Here is a 12,965-nt window from a genome sequence, read left to right as displayed (position 1 = left end):
TTTTTTAACGTAGCAATTGTTCTGGATGCTATCCTGTCACCATTAGAATTGTTTCAGATGCCCAGATGTAACAGTTCTATTTATACAATGAAAACTAGCCTTTCCTTCCCTGTAGCCAGTGCTGAACTCAAACCAGCTTGCACCAAACTTCAAGAAAGCTGATTGTTAAATTTTCGGTGTGAACTTTTAACACCTCAGAAATGGCAAATTCTACGAATCAGGAAGTGATGGAGAAAATGTCAATAATGTAAATTCAACTTAAAATTGTGTCATGTGCAGCCCCCCGCCCCTTTTATCTCCAGATTGGTAATTGTTCAACATATCCCAGCATACTTCTGCCTATAACTCTGAAGGATTTAGAGCAAAAGTTCAGAAACTTCAAGATTGAGTCCAAGAGTTACAGACTGTGGCCACCATAGTCGTACTTTCAAAATGACAGCCTGTTAACATTAACATTACCAGCTGAATACTGGTACCACCCTTGCCCGAGACCACGATAGAATCACCATCCATCCTTAAGAGGCAGTAGTAAGATGCCACTGGACTTTCTGGGCCACTGTGAGCTGAAATTTAACACATAAACATGAACTTTGTGCTATATTACAAACAGGTGGTTTTTTGATTGAAAAATTAGGAGGGAGTACCCTGGAATAACCAATTCCTCTGATAGAGGAGGAGAGCCCCCTGCTGGAGAATTATGAGCAAAGAAAGGCAAAGGTTTCATTTTCAGGTAGTCCCATCATAAATGGGGTACAGTAATACTGTGATTGGCGAGAAGTAAGACTATATATTAATGCATTCTGCCAACCAAGAACACCGGGGCTGGGAGGAAAGGGGTGTTGATAGGAGGGTTTTGAAAGTGGATTAAGCAAGCATTTAAAGAACCCTTTAGCAGGGCATGTTCTGACTATAAATCCTCTGGACTTAATTGACAGCACCATATAACTGAATGAACCTATAGAACATAGGAAGAGAAGGAACTCTTGGGACCAGGAAAATATACTGAAAAAATATACTGGACCATTGGTGGATTGGGTTGGGATTGGGAGGACGAGAAGACCTTGAATTCATCAAGTTGCAAATTACTTAGAGACTGTAATGATGATATTTAAAATGATAGCTAATATTTATATTGCTCTTTAAAGTTTGCAAAGCACTTTACATGTATTATTTCATCTGATCCTCATAACAACCCTCGTGAGGCAGGTGGTATTGTTATCCCGCTTTTATGGGAGATATAAATAAGGCAGAGGGTGTTTAAATGACTTGCCCAGGGTTACATAGCCCGTAGGTATCTCAGGGAAGATTCAAACCCAGGTTCTCCAAGTGTAGTGCTCTAACCATTCTGCAGAGCTGCGTCACACATAGTCAACCTAAGGGTGGCAGCACCGGGCTGTCCATGGCCTGTACTGGCATGCCCTGAATCACCTACCCAGCAATACCAGTAGCACTGCTATGAAAGAAAGCTTTAGAAATGCAGAAGAGTACTAGGAATGGACAAGGAAAAGTTAACTGGAAGCTTCAATCTTTCAAAATATTCTGGGCTCACTTATCAATCAACAAACATTTATTAAAATCCTTGGTGTCAGACAGGCACTATGTTAAACACTGGGCATATTAAGGTGGAAAAGCACAAACTCCTTCCCCTCGAGGAGTTTACATTCTAATATACAAAATACGCATAAATAACTATATACATGATACAAAGGAACCTTGAAGACGAAGGCTCTCAGAGCTAAAGTCTGGTTTGGGCAGGGGAAGTCAGGAAAGGCCTCCTGGGGAAGATATCTTAAAGGGCGCCCTCCGTTCTAAAAGGCTGAAGTAAAGAGAAGGGGAGCGCTCCAAACATGGAGGACAGCCAATGCAAATACATGGAGATGAGAGAGAGCTTCCTGTATGGGAAACTTCAAGTGGGTCAGTATGGCTGGACCACAAAGTGCATAGGGGGAGGAATAGATTGGAAGACTAGGCATATGAGGCCAGGTTGTAGAAAGCTTTAAATGCCCCCCCAAAGGGAGTTTTTAAATGACCCTAGAGGCAAGAGGGAGCCATTGGAGTTTATTGAGTAGCATGTGATAATCAGATCTATGCTTTACAAAGCTCACTTAACAGTGTGTGGAGGGTATGGTGGACTGGGAGAGACTTGAGATGCATTAGCCTATTAGAAGGCTATTGTGATAGTTCAGGCAAGAGGTGATGAGGGCCTGAACCAGATGGGGTGGCTCTGTGAGTGAAGAGAAAGGGACATATCTGAGAGATGTTCCAGAAAAAAAAACAGACAACAAGATTGGCATCTGATTGGATAGATATGTGGGATGAGCGACAGAAGCTGAGGATGATACTGAGGTTGCGAACCTCGATGTTTAGAATGATGGTGGTAACCTTGATAGTAATAGGTAGATTCAGGAGAGGAATGGGCTTTGAGGAAAATAAATAATTCTGTTTAAGACATGTTAAGTTTGAGATGCCTATTTTTTTTTTGGTAAACCATGAGGTGAGGTCTTCAGTGGAGAGGGTGGGCAGGTGGGGCATGAATAGCTTAAGCAGAGAAGAGGTTTAGAGCAGTTGCTATGGTGAGTGGGATACAATATCAATTAAACAGCAGGAAGAGGATTGCCTTGCTACAATGAGGGACTCGTTGATATTAGCTAGCATAAATTTGTCGAGTACATAATCAGCATGATTTAATGATTTCCTTCTGTTCCATTCAGTAGCACCTGAGCAGGAGTGAAGGAGGTGGATGGTCGGAATAATTTAGGGTCAGGGGGTTTGGCAAGATGTGATTATCAATAGGACAAAGGAATTTCACAGTGCAAGACAGTGTAAAATTTATCTGGTTAAATAAGGAGTTGAGATTGGGAAGGAAAGAGAGTGTGGCCAGAGCAGGGATAAGGGCCTGGATAGTGCTGAGGGATGGAAGGATTAGTAGTCATTCTAAGGACAAGCAGTAAGTTTAGGAAGAATAGGATATATGGAGAGATGGAAAGATTTAAAAATAGTGATCAAATAAAGGAAATGCAGTTCTTGAATATGGAAGTAGAACGCCTGTGGGTAAGGGTCAGATCATCAACGTGCAGAGACTGAGGCAGATTGTAACTTGAACAGGGTCCTATAACTAGTAAGTGTCTGAGGCAGGATTCAAACCCAGGACTTCCTGACTCTAAGTGCACTGTTCCATTGGACAACCTTTCTCCACCTATATTTTCATGGGTCAGTGTCACCCATGATTTATTTTCAAATTGACTTCTTTCTTTTTGGTCTTTTCAGTAAAGCCATTTAAGAATCAGCTTAGACCTCACCAACAATACTGGTAGATTAATGCATTTGACAATGGATTCTTTAAGATCAATGTCTTAGAGATGCTTAAAATACTAGAGATGCATTCTACCTGACATGTAGCATGTCCTTTTCCCCATCTCCTCACACCTTATCAGTTCCAAAACTTTAGAGTTTTCCAAAAAAAAAAATCTCAGTGGTGTTTAGCCACAGAGAAATCCTGCACCTAGGGAATTGTGTCAAACATTTTCCCTCTACCTGGGTTCACTTCTCTCTCTAATAGATCAGTGGGCTTTGCCAGAGTGAGTTTCACAAAATGTAAGCTATTAAAATGATTGAAATTCTTTTTTAAAAAATTTCAATAGTTTTGTTGAAAGGTCACTTTCTTAGTACCAGAACATAATGGTACTTTGTTAGGTTACTTCAGCCAACTTAAGTTTGCAGTGATGAATTAGAAAGGAAATTCTTCAAAGTGTCGGGTGTTTAGGAGTAACTCCAGAGTGCATCTGCAAAACGTTTTACAAAATGAAGCATAAAACATGAGACATACTGTGGTTGTTTGATTTATCTTTAAAGGGACATTTAAAAAAGATTTCCACAGCATGATGTCAAAGGGAAATTTGAACTAGTTTTAGCTATTGTGGAAGTTAAGCTATATGTTGCACTGCTTAACTATATGCTTTCCCAACACTATATGTCAATTTAAATTCATTAACCTATGTGATTGAAATTCTTAAAAAAAAATACTGGCAACACTAACGGCTTCCGGGAGTAACAAAAGGGCAAAGATTGATAAACATTTTTAATAAGGCCAGTCTCTTCCCAGTCACAGTGACTTAAGAAAAACACTTCTGCTTTCTGATCAGTGGACAAAGGTGCAGAGGCACTTGTAAATTCTAAAAATAAATGAAAATTGTCTTAAATAAAATAGTGTCTGGGGAGTAAGTACACCACTCTTGGTGCACATCTGCCTTCACAAGTTCTATCTAACTCAGAAGTTCTCAACCTTTTTGTGTCTGTAACACTTTTGCCAGTCTGGTAACCTCTAATGCTGCTGTGGTTTGTTTCTACATTTATAATTGAAGGAAATTATAAATTTCAGCTAGAAGTTAATGAAAATAAAAATGTATGTTTCCCTATCCAAGTTCAGAGATACCTCTTTGTCCCAAAATCTATCCACAGTATCCTTGATGACAAGTGGGGTTGGAACCCAGGTTAAGAATCCTTGTTGAACCTCACTTGTTTGATTCAATCTCATCCCCCCCAAAAGACAGTAAAGTGGAAAGATCATTAGCAGCAGAATCATAGGACCTGATTCAAATGCCAACTCTGATCCTTGCTCCCTGAGTGCCTTTGAATAAGTCTCTATTCATTATGCTACCTAGCTGCCTCATGATAAAGAAAGAGAGCTGTGAACATAGGAGTATTGGTATGAGGGCTGAGACCTGTGGAACAACTGGCATGGGAAAAGGTGACTGAGCAACAACAGACAGTTATAAAAATGTTAGAAGCCACATCTTAGCACGAATTGATTCCCTTAAGGAACATGGAAGGAGAAAAGGAGGGGTTAGAAGCTGGCAACAATGTTCTGGTAAAAGCTAAATTGGTTATGATAAAGTTCTGGTGAGGGTTATTTGAGAGCTCCATATCTAACATTAAGTGACTGGTACGTGTATAGCCCTGCAGTGGGTACATATGAAGTGTTAAGGGAGGACTAGTACCTCTGGTATGAGGGCTTGCCAAGTCCTTTTAGGGCTGCTCATCTACCTTTGGTGTCCAACCAGTAACTCAGCTCTCACCTGTGGCTCCAAGAAGCTGTAGCATGCAAAACAGCCACACCAAAACCATCTTGGGAAATGGGCTAAACCAAATGGAGGTTAACTGACAGGCCTCAAATCCATCGGTGAGTTAGAGGGACATCCACCCCAAATGTGTGAAGACTTCCCTTGGCAGAATGGATAGATGAGAACAATCTGTCCATTTGCTCCAATAGCCATGAAGCTCTTAGAACTTGGTCAGACATTGAAGGTGCCAAGATCGTCCATTGCATCCCAGACCACTGGCAGTGGTCCTGACTTTGTCTTGACAATGGACTTAGATGACTCTGGAAGAGATAATAAGGATGATGACTTTGTGCAACTTTGCATCACTTAAATCCAATTCATGCCCAAGTCAAGACATCACCCTGTGATGTCATTGGTTCTCTTCAAAAAGGCTAGAGGAGCTGGAGAAAATAGAAAATAACTGGGAAGATGCCCAGAGCATCGCAAATAAATCTCTGTGCCCAGAGGACAGAATAAGGATAACTATGTTTAATCTTAGGACTGAATTCATATACCACTGTGGTCCATTTCCTGAAAATGGATCATAGTAGTACTTAGGGGCCAGGAAAATGAGCTTGTGAAAGCACTGTCTTACATTACACTGTTATCTTGAGGGGCCCGTGCATAGTGTGTATACGCATCACACACATACACACACACACACACACACACACACACACACACACACACACACACACACTATAGGCACTGTTATGTTGTACTTACGGTTGACAAAACCCTGGATACTTTATTTCATTTGGAAGACAGGAGCTAAGAGAATATTTTGATTGGATTCCTCATTTAATTATTAGAGAGTAGAACTGGATAACTTCTGAGGTCTCTTTTAGCTTTAAATCTATGACCCCAAGATCCTGTGAAATGTAGAAGTGGCAAGCAAGGAGGTATTTTCCTGACCAGAAGTGGTTCATGGAGAAGAGACTGGAGATGTGGGTTCTAGCCCTGCAGGACCCTGTCTTTCATTATTTATGGGACCCTGGAGAAACCACTCGATCTTAATGAGTATTTATTGAGCATCTACTTTGTACCAAGGTGGAAGTGAGAATCAAGGAAAAAGAGTACAGGAAAACTTTGAGAAAGGTAAAGTGAAATGAGTGTAAGGCAATCTTCTTCAGAACCTAGGATAGTGCCAAAATTCTTTTGTTGGACCTAGTTCTGCTACTTCCTATTTGTGTGACTGGACAAGCCATCTAGTCCCTCTGGGTCTCAAGTAAGTGGGGTTTGATAATCTTGGAAGCCCCTTCCAGCTCTAAATTTCTAATACTATGATCACTCTCAAGGGTGGAAGAAGTAATAGAAGATCCATGGTTGGGGATATGACATTCCTTTTGAAAGCTTGAGCCTAACACTACATAACCTTTTAGGGCAAAATTGGAATTATGCAAAAGTTTGCTGTGGTTCTTGTGGTAGAAGTCACACCTGTTATACAGTTGATAGAAACAATTGCTATCCATCTTTGGAGACTCTAAAAGTCTTTCCCTCCCACACTCCCCCAAGCCCACCCTGGTTATTATGCTTCCTTCTTTGCCAACCTCCTTTTAATGTCATTCCCCCTGCACACATTCCTTACATATCTCTTAGAAAGAAGAGAGTTTGAGAGGTCACTGAACGTAGTTTCTACAACCCCAACAACTAAACAAGTAACCTTTGAGAGAAAAAACACACAGCTCATTAGATAGTGAAGGTTCCTGGGTGAAGTGCGTTCCACAGAGTTCCCTGTTATCTTGAGGATGAGTCATTCATATTACTATGATGCCACAACAAGAAGCCATTAGTACAACTGGTGTTGAACTGCGTCAACATTGCTTTATCTACCATACAAAAGCACCCTGAGTAAGTTACAGGTAACAAAGATCAGTATTGTGATAGACTGTTTGGGGAGAAAGGACTGTAACTTTGCTACAGCTGAGTCTGAATTAATTTCAATTTATTAAGCACCTATGATGTGAAAAGCAGTAAGCTAGGTGTATAGAATAAAAAAATTAGGGAGAAAGTGTCAGGGTCTTTGCCAATCCTATGTCTATAAGGGGGGAAAGGCATGTACGCAAGTAATTGTAATTCAAGTCTCAAGGATAAATGCTAACTCATCCTGAGGCAAGAGGGGACTCAGGCCATTGCTGTGAATGGGTCCTGGGGATCCGAAGCAGTTGGTCTAATGCTTCCCACACTGTATGACACCAGAGGTTGTTTCATAGGGGAATCAGGCACAGAGTCAGTCAACTGACAAACATTTATTAAATACCTACGATGTGCCGGGTTCCATGCTAAGCATAGGGGATTCAAATATGAAAAAAATAAAGATAGCTCCTACCCTCAAGGAGTTTACAATCTAAGGTGAGGGACTTGCTACACAAAACAATACTGAACGTGGTGGGATGGGGGGAGGTACTCAGCAAAGGGGCATGATGGGGAAGTCAAAAGATTGAAGCCGGGTGGTAAATAAGGAGATGCCAGTCCTTAAGTGGAGGTATTTGGAGCTCTGGTGAGGTGTAGGTGCCAAAGCTGATCTGATTTTGCAGGATGATGAGGTTGCTGATAAGTTTTCTGGGGGTGTATTGGAGAAGTTCAAAGGAGAGAAGTCAAGTGGTAAATAGAGACTATTATTATAGCTAACATGTAGCTCTTATTATGTGTCAGGCACTGTGCTAAGCACTTTACAATTATTATTCATTTATTTGATCCTTCCAACAACCCTAGGATGTAGTTATTATTATAACCCTCATTTTACAGATGAAGAAACTGAAGAAAACAGAGATTAAGTGACTTGCCCAAGGTCACATGGCTAGTACATGTCTGAGACTGGATTTGAACTCAGGTCTCCTAGACTTCAGCCTCACCACTCTATCCAATGCATCACCCAGCTGCCAAGACAAGAGTGGACAAATAATAGGTAGGAACAGGATGTTGATCTCTCTTGGTTGCTCTGCAGTATTTGTCAAGGTCCACAATTATGCTAGAGCTAAATGTCTGTGAATGAGGGGCATGAGGGGAAGGGGTGGAGATAAGAGAAGGGATGTAGCAGTTATCCCATTGGGTCAGTGGGAAAATGAACCCAGGAAAAAGTTACAAGCACAGAAAGAGCACAATAAAGAGTATCGCCATCCTGGCAACATGGCCATGTGTCCCTGCTTTGCCTCCTAAAGTTATATATATATATATATATGTCTGGACTCTACTACTCTTTGAATATCTCAATTGAATGAATGAAATGTATTAAGTATATTTTATGTACCCAGCACTGTACAAAAACCTGAGAATACAAACAAAAAAGCAAGAATCTCTGTTTCAAGGGGCTCACCTTCTAGTTGGGAGAAACCAAACATATAGGAGGGTTCCGTTGCAGGGAGAATAGAAAGGTCTGATGATCCCAAAGATGTACTAGAGAATGGTAAGGTCTAGGGTTCCTTCATATCATCAAAAGGATTGCAATTGATTCTCTTCACATCCAAGTGATGAGGGGTTGTGCCTTCCCACACATATGGGGTAGAGGGCAAAGGAACCTTGCCTATGACCTTTGGGAAGGAGTGAGTGGACCTAAGGGTCAGAAAGCAGTGGGAGCTCTAGATTCCCTTTCACGTGGGTGAGGAGAGGTTGGTTCAGTGTCCACATGGGAGCAGTGAGAGGAAAAGAATCATTAGCAGGAAGCTCAAAGAGATCTCCCTGAAGCACCTGCCCCATCAGACCTTCTGTTAGCATAGATCGGACCTTGCTGTCCATACCATGCCTTCACTCCCCTCATTCATAATGAGATGCCAGTGGGTTGTGTGGGTTGTTCTCCAAACTCCTTGTACATTTGTTTTCTTCATCTTGAGGTCTAAGTAACAACTGACATCTGATCAGTTGTGTAAGTCCCAGGGACTGTGGTATTCTCCCACGCATTTTCAAACATAAGTAGCACTGGCTTTGTTTGCCACTACATCACATTGCCAATTCCTTTTCAACATGCAGCTTATTATCTCACCTCTGAGTCTTCTAGCACCCATCTACCATCCAGCAAAACACCTGTTATTCTGAATCTCTTTCCCCAGAAGTATTTGTTTAGGTGTTTTTCAAGTTGATCTGTCCTTTGTTGACTCCAGGTCTATTTCATAACCTTCCCCACTCCCACCTTTCCAGTTTTCTCATACCTTGCATCCCACCTCTCCCCCCGTTCCCTGTGATCCCCAGACACTGGCCTCATTGTTGTGCCTTGCACAAGATTTCCCAACTCCACGCACTTCCCCTGATTGTCCCCCGTGCATAGAATGCTCTCCCTCTCCGTTTCTACTTCCCAGCTTCCTTTAAGTCCCAGCTAAAATCCTACAATAAGTCTTTCCTTGACTTCATTCTAGTCCTCTCTCTCAGTTAGTTATTTCCATTTTTTCCCATAGATAGCTTGTTTGTACACAGTTATTTGCATATCATCTACTTCATTAGATTGAGAGCAGGAACTGTCTTTCACCTTTCTTGGTATTCCCAGCAGTGAACATGGTGTCTGGGCGTGGGGGCTTAATAAATATTCATTGACTGAATCTTTCATATTTCCCCTGCTTTGTTGACCTCAGTAGATTAAGAAAATAAATGTTTTTGGTCACAAATTCTGTAGCATTTACGGACAAAAAGTTATACTATCAGAATAGATGTCATCTATTAGAGATGTTTTAGTTGATGTGTTCGTTGTGATTTTCAGTAATCCAAAGAAGGTTTTCCTTCATTCCCTGACTGAATGCTATGTAGAGCTGTATTGAGAGCTCATCTTTGGAGATCATGGAAAGCACAGACAATTGAAATCCACAAATAATCCAAAAAATACCTTTAATTATTATCTTCAAACTCTTCCCTAATTATAATGGCAAATGAGTCAAGATGAACCAGTTTGAGCTATACCTCCTGCCTTATTTTCAAAGCATTATGGTGGATAATGGGACTTTTGGTGTAAGTTGCCAATAAGTAATGAAATAACTGATAGATAGATCAGGGAGAGACATGTCATAAATTGATTCTTCTCACCAGAGTAAGAAAAGGAAAGGAGGAAGGAAGAAAGGGAGGGAGGAAGGAAGGAAGGAAGGGAGGGAGGAAGGAAGGAAGGGAGGGAGGAAGGGAGGAAGGAAGGAAAGAAGGAAGGAAGGAAGGAAGGAAGAAATGTCACAAGTTGGATAGTTAGTTGATTCTTCTCATTAGAGAAAGGAAGTGCTTATTAAGCACCTACTATGTGCCAGATACTGTGCTAACTGCTTTACAAATATTATCTCATTTGATTGTCACAACAACTTTAGGGGGTAGGTGCTTATATCATCTACATTTTACAGTTGAGGACACTGAAGCAGACAGAGGCTAAATCACTTATCCAGGGTCACCCAGCTAGTAAGTATCTGAGGCTGGATTTGAACTCAAGTCTTCCTGACTCCAAGTCCAGCATTCTATCCACTGACCCACCTAGCTACCTCTAGTCTCCATAACTAATACTCAGGGCTTGGTCCTAGTTTTCTGGAAGTGGGGTATTTCCTTTTCATATCCACCACTTCCCCCAACATCTGCCTTGTGGTCTTCTAGTAGCATATGTTACAGTCAGGGTACCACACTCAGGGCCGATCACCTGTTGAGGCCCCTTTCCTGAGGTCTATGTCTCCCTTCCCCCAACCCTCCTCAAGCTCTGTAAAGAGAAAAGGCCACAACTTTAGGAGTTACACTACCCCATCTCCTGGTGTGACTTCACCCACCTTAAGACTGTCCTCTATTCCCATTCCTCCCAAAATGAATTTACTCCAGGTGTAAATGCAGATAACTACAAATCTGTTTCTCACAAATCCATGACAACCATCACCTACAACTAACAATACTTAGGCCTCTCAACTTCATAGGGTCCTACATATAAAGCTGAAAGGGACCTCAGGAGCCGCTGAGTCCAATCTCTTCATTTACAGAGGAGGAAAGTGAGAAGTTAAGTGGCTTACCCTTTTGCACAGGTAGTAAGTGTCTGAGTCAGGATTCAAACTCAGGACATCCTCCCTCTAAGTGCAGTGTTCTATCCATTGGGTAACCTGCTTATACCTATTTTCCCATGGGTTGATAGATCCATGATTTGCTTTCAAACTGACTTTTTTCCTTTTGGCCTTACAAGTGAAGCCATTCAAGAGTTAGGTTAGATCTCAGCAACCCCTGAAACATCAGGGCATTTGACAATGGATTCTCTAAGCTCAAGGTCTCTGTGATACTTAAATTATTAGAGATGGAGTATATGTAATAGATAGCACATTTCCAAAGTTTTTTTTCTCTTCACTTTAACAATTTGAAAACTATTTTTCCCTAAAGATGCCAGTACCCAAACTCTTGAGTTTCCCCCCCCCAAATCAGTGCAAATTTAGTACAGGAAAATCCTATCTGAAAAGAATCCTATCATATATTTTTCTTTACTCAGACACCCTGGTCTCTCTTATAGACCCTTGGTATTTGTCAGAAGAAGATTTCATGGAGTATAAACTGTTACTGTGTTTGAAATTCTACAAGAAAAAAAAAGTACATGAATGGCTAAAAGGACAGAAGCTGATTCACGTTTCAAAAGGTCAGTCTCTTGCCATCGGCAATGACCTGGGAAACACTTCTCCTTTCTTATCAGCACGTTAGTAGCACCAGCTCTAAACTAAAAATAAATGGAAATTTCTCTAAATAAAAGCATGTTTGGATAGTGTACATGCTTTCCTTGGTGCACAGTTTCTTTAAGATGAGTCTAAACTGATGCAAATTTGTCCATTAGGAGGCAGTATGACATGGTTTTTTGTTGTTACTGTTTGTTTGTTCTTTATCCTTTTTTTCAAAGAAGACAAGTGACATTATGGGGAGATGTCTTGAGTCATGTGTGCAGTGGATTTAAGCGAGGCAGAATGGCACAAAGTTGTCAGCCTCACTCTCCCCTCCAGAGTCATCAAAATCCAGTGGCAGGACAAAAGTCAAGACAACTGGCAATGGTTTGGGATGCAGTAGACGACCCTGGCATCTTCGATGTCTGACCAAGTTCTACCACTCCACAGTGCCTTCTTTACCTGCCTTCAAGGCTGTTGGAACAAATTGTTCTCGTATGTCCATTATGCTGGGGGCTGTCTTCACATGCTTGGGGTAGACGTCTCCCTAACTCACCAACAGGTTTGAGGCCTGTTGATTGCTCCTAACCTGGTTGAGTCCATCCGTCTGCCGAGATGGTTTTACCGGGGTGTGGCTGCCACGCATGCTATGACTTCCTGGAGACACGAGAGAGAGTTGGATGAAGGTGGACTCCAGAAGTGGATAAGCAGCCCTGAAAAGGGCTTAGCAAGCACTCCCACCAAAGGTGCTAGTCTTTCCTGCTAGTTCCTACACCCCAGTATGATATAGTGAGGAAATCACTGGCCAGGGTGTCAAAGGACCTGGATTCAAATCCTAGCTCTGATACAACCCGCCCCTCCATCAAGTCACTTAACCTACCCAGGCTTCAGTTTCCTCATCTATAAAATGAAGTGGTTGGAGTACATGACCTCTGAGGTCCCCTGTAGGTCTAGATCTGTTCAGAGAGGTCAGGAAATCATGGATTTAGAGCTGGAAGGATCTTCCAAGCATATGCACAACTGGAGACCATAGATATCTTCCCATTCCTGAAAGTCTAGTAGTAGGTAGAAAGCAACAAGAAAGGGCTCCTATTTTCTAACTAGGTTCAGAGTTGTACTGGGCTATGCATGACCATTCTGCAACATCACCTTGAGAATCACATCTCTCAGCAAATGAGATAGTCAACTCAAATTAACTAAGTTATTTTTCATCCAGACCTCCAGATTTCCTTTCCTAGAACCTCATTCTATAAACAGCAGTGCTTACTGTGGCAATCAGCTTTTATGTGTT

The sequence above is a fragment of the Trichosurus vulpecula genome, chromosome 8, assembly GCF_011100635.1.
Source record: "Trichosurus vulpecula isolate mTriVul1 chromosome 8, mTriVul1.pri, whole genome shotgun sequence".
Taxonomy (NCBI): Eukaryota; Metazoa; Chordata; class Mammalia; order Diprotodontia; family Phalangeridae; genus Trichosurus; species Trichosurus vulpecula.
The sequence above is the reverse complement of the archived record's forward strand: the minus strand, read 5'-3'. Positions refer to the sequence as shown.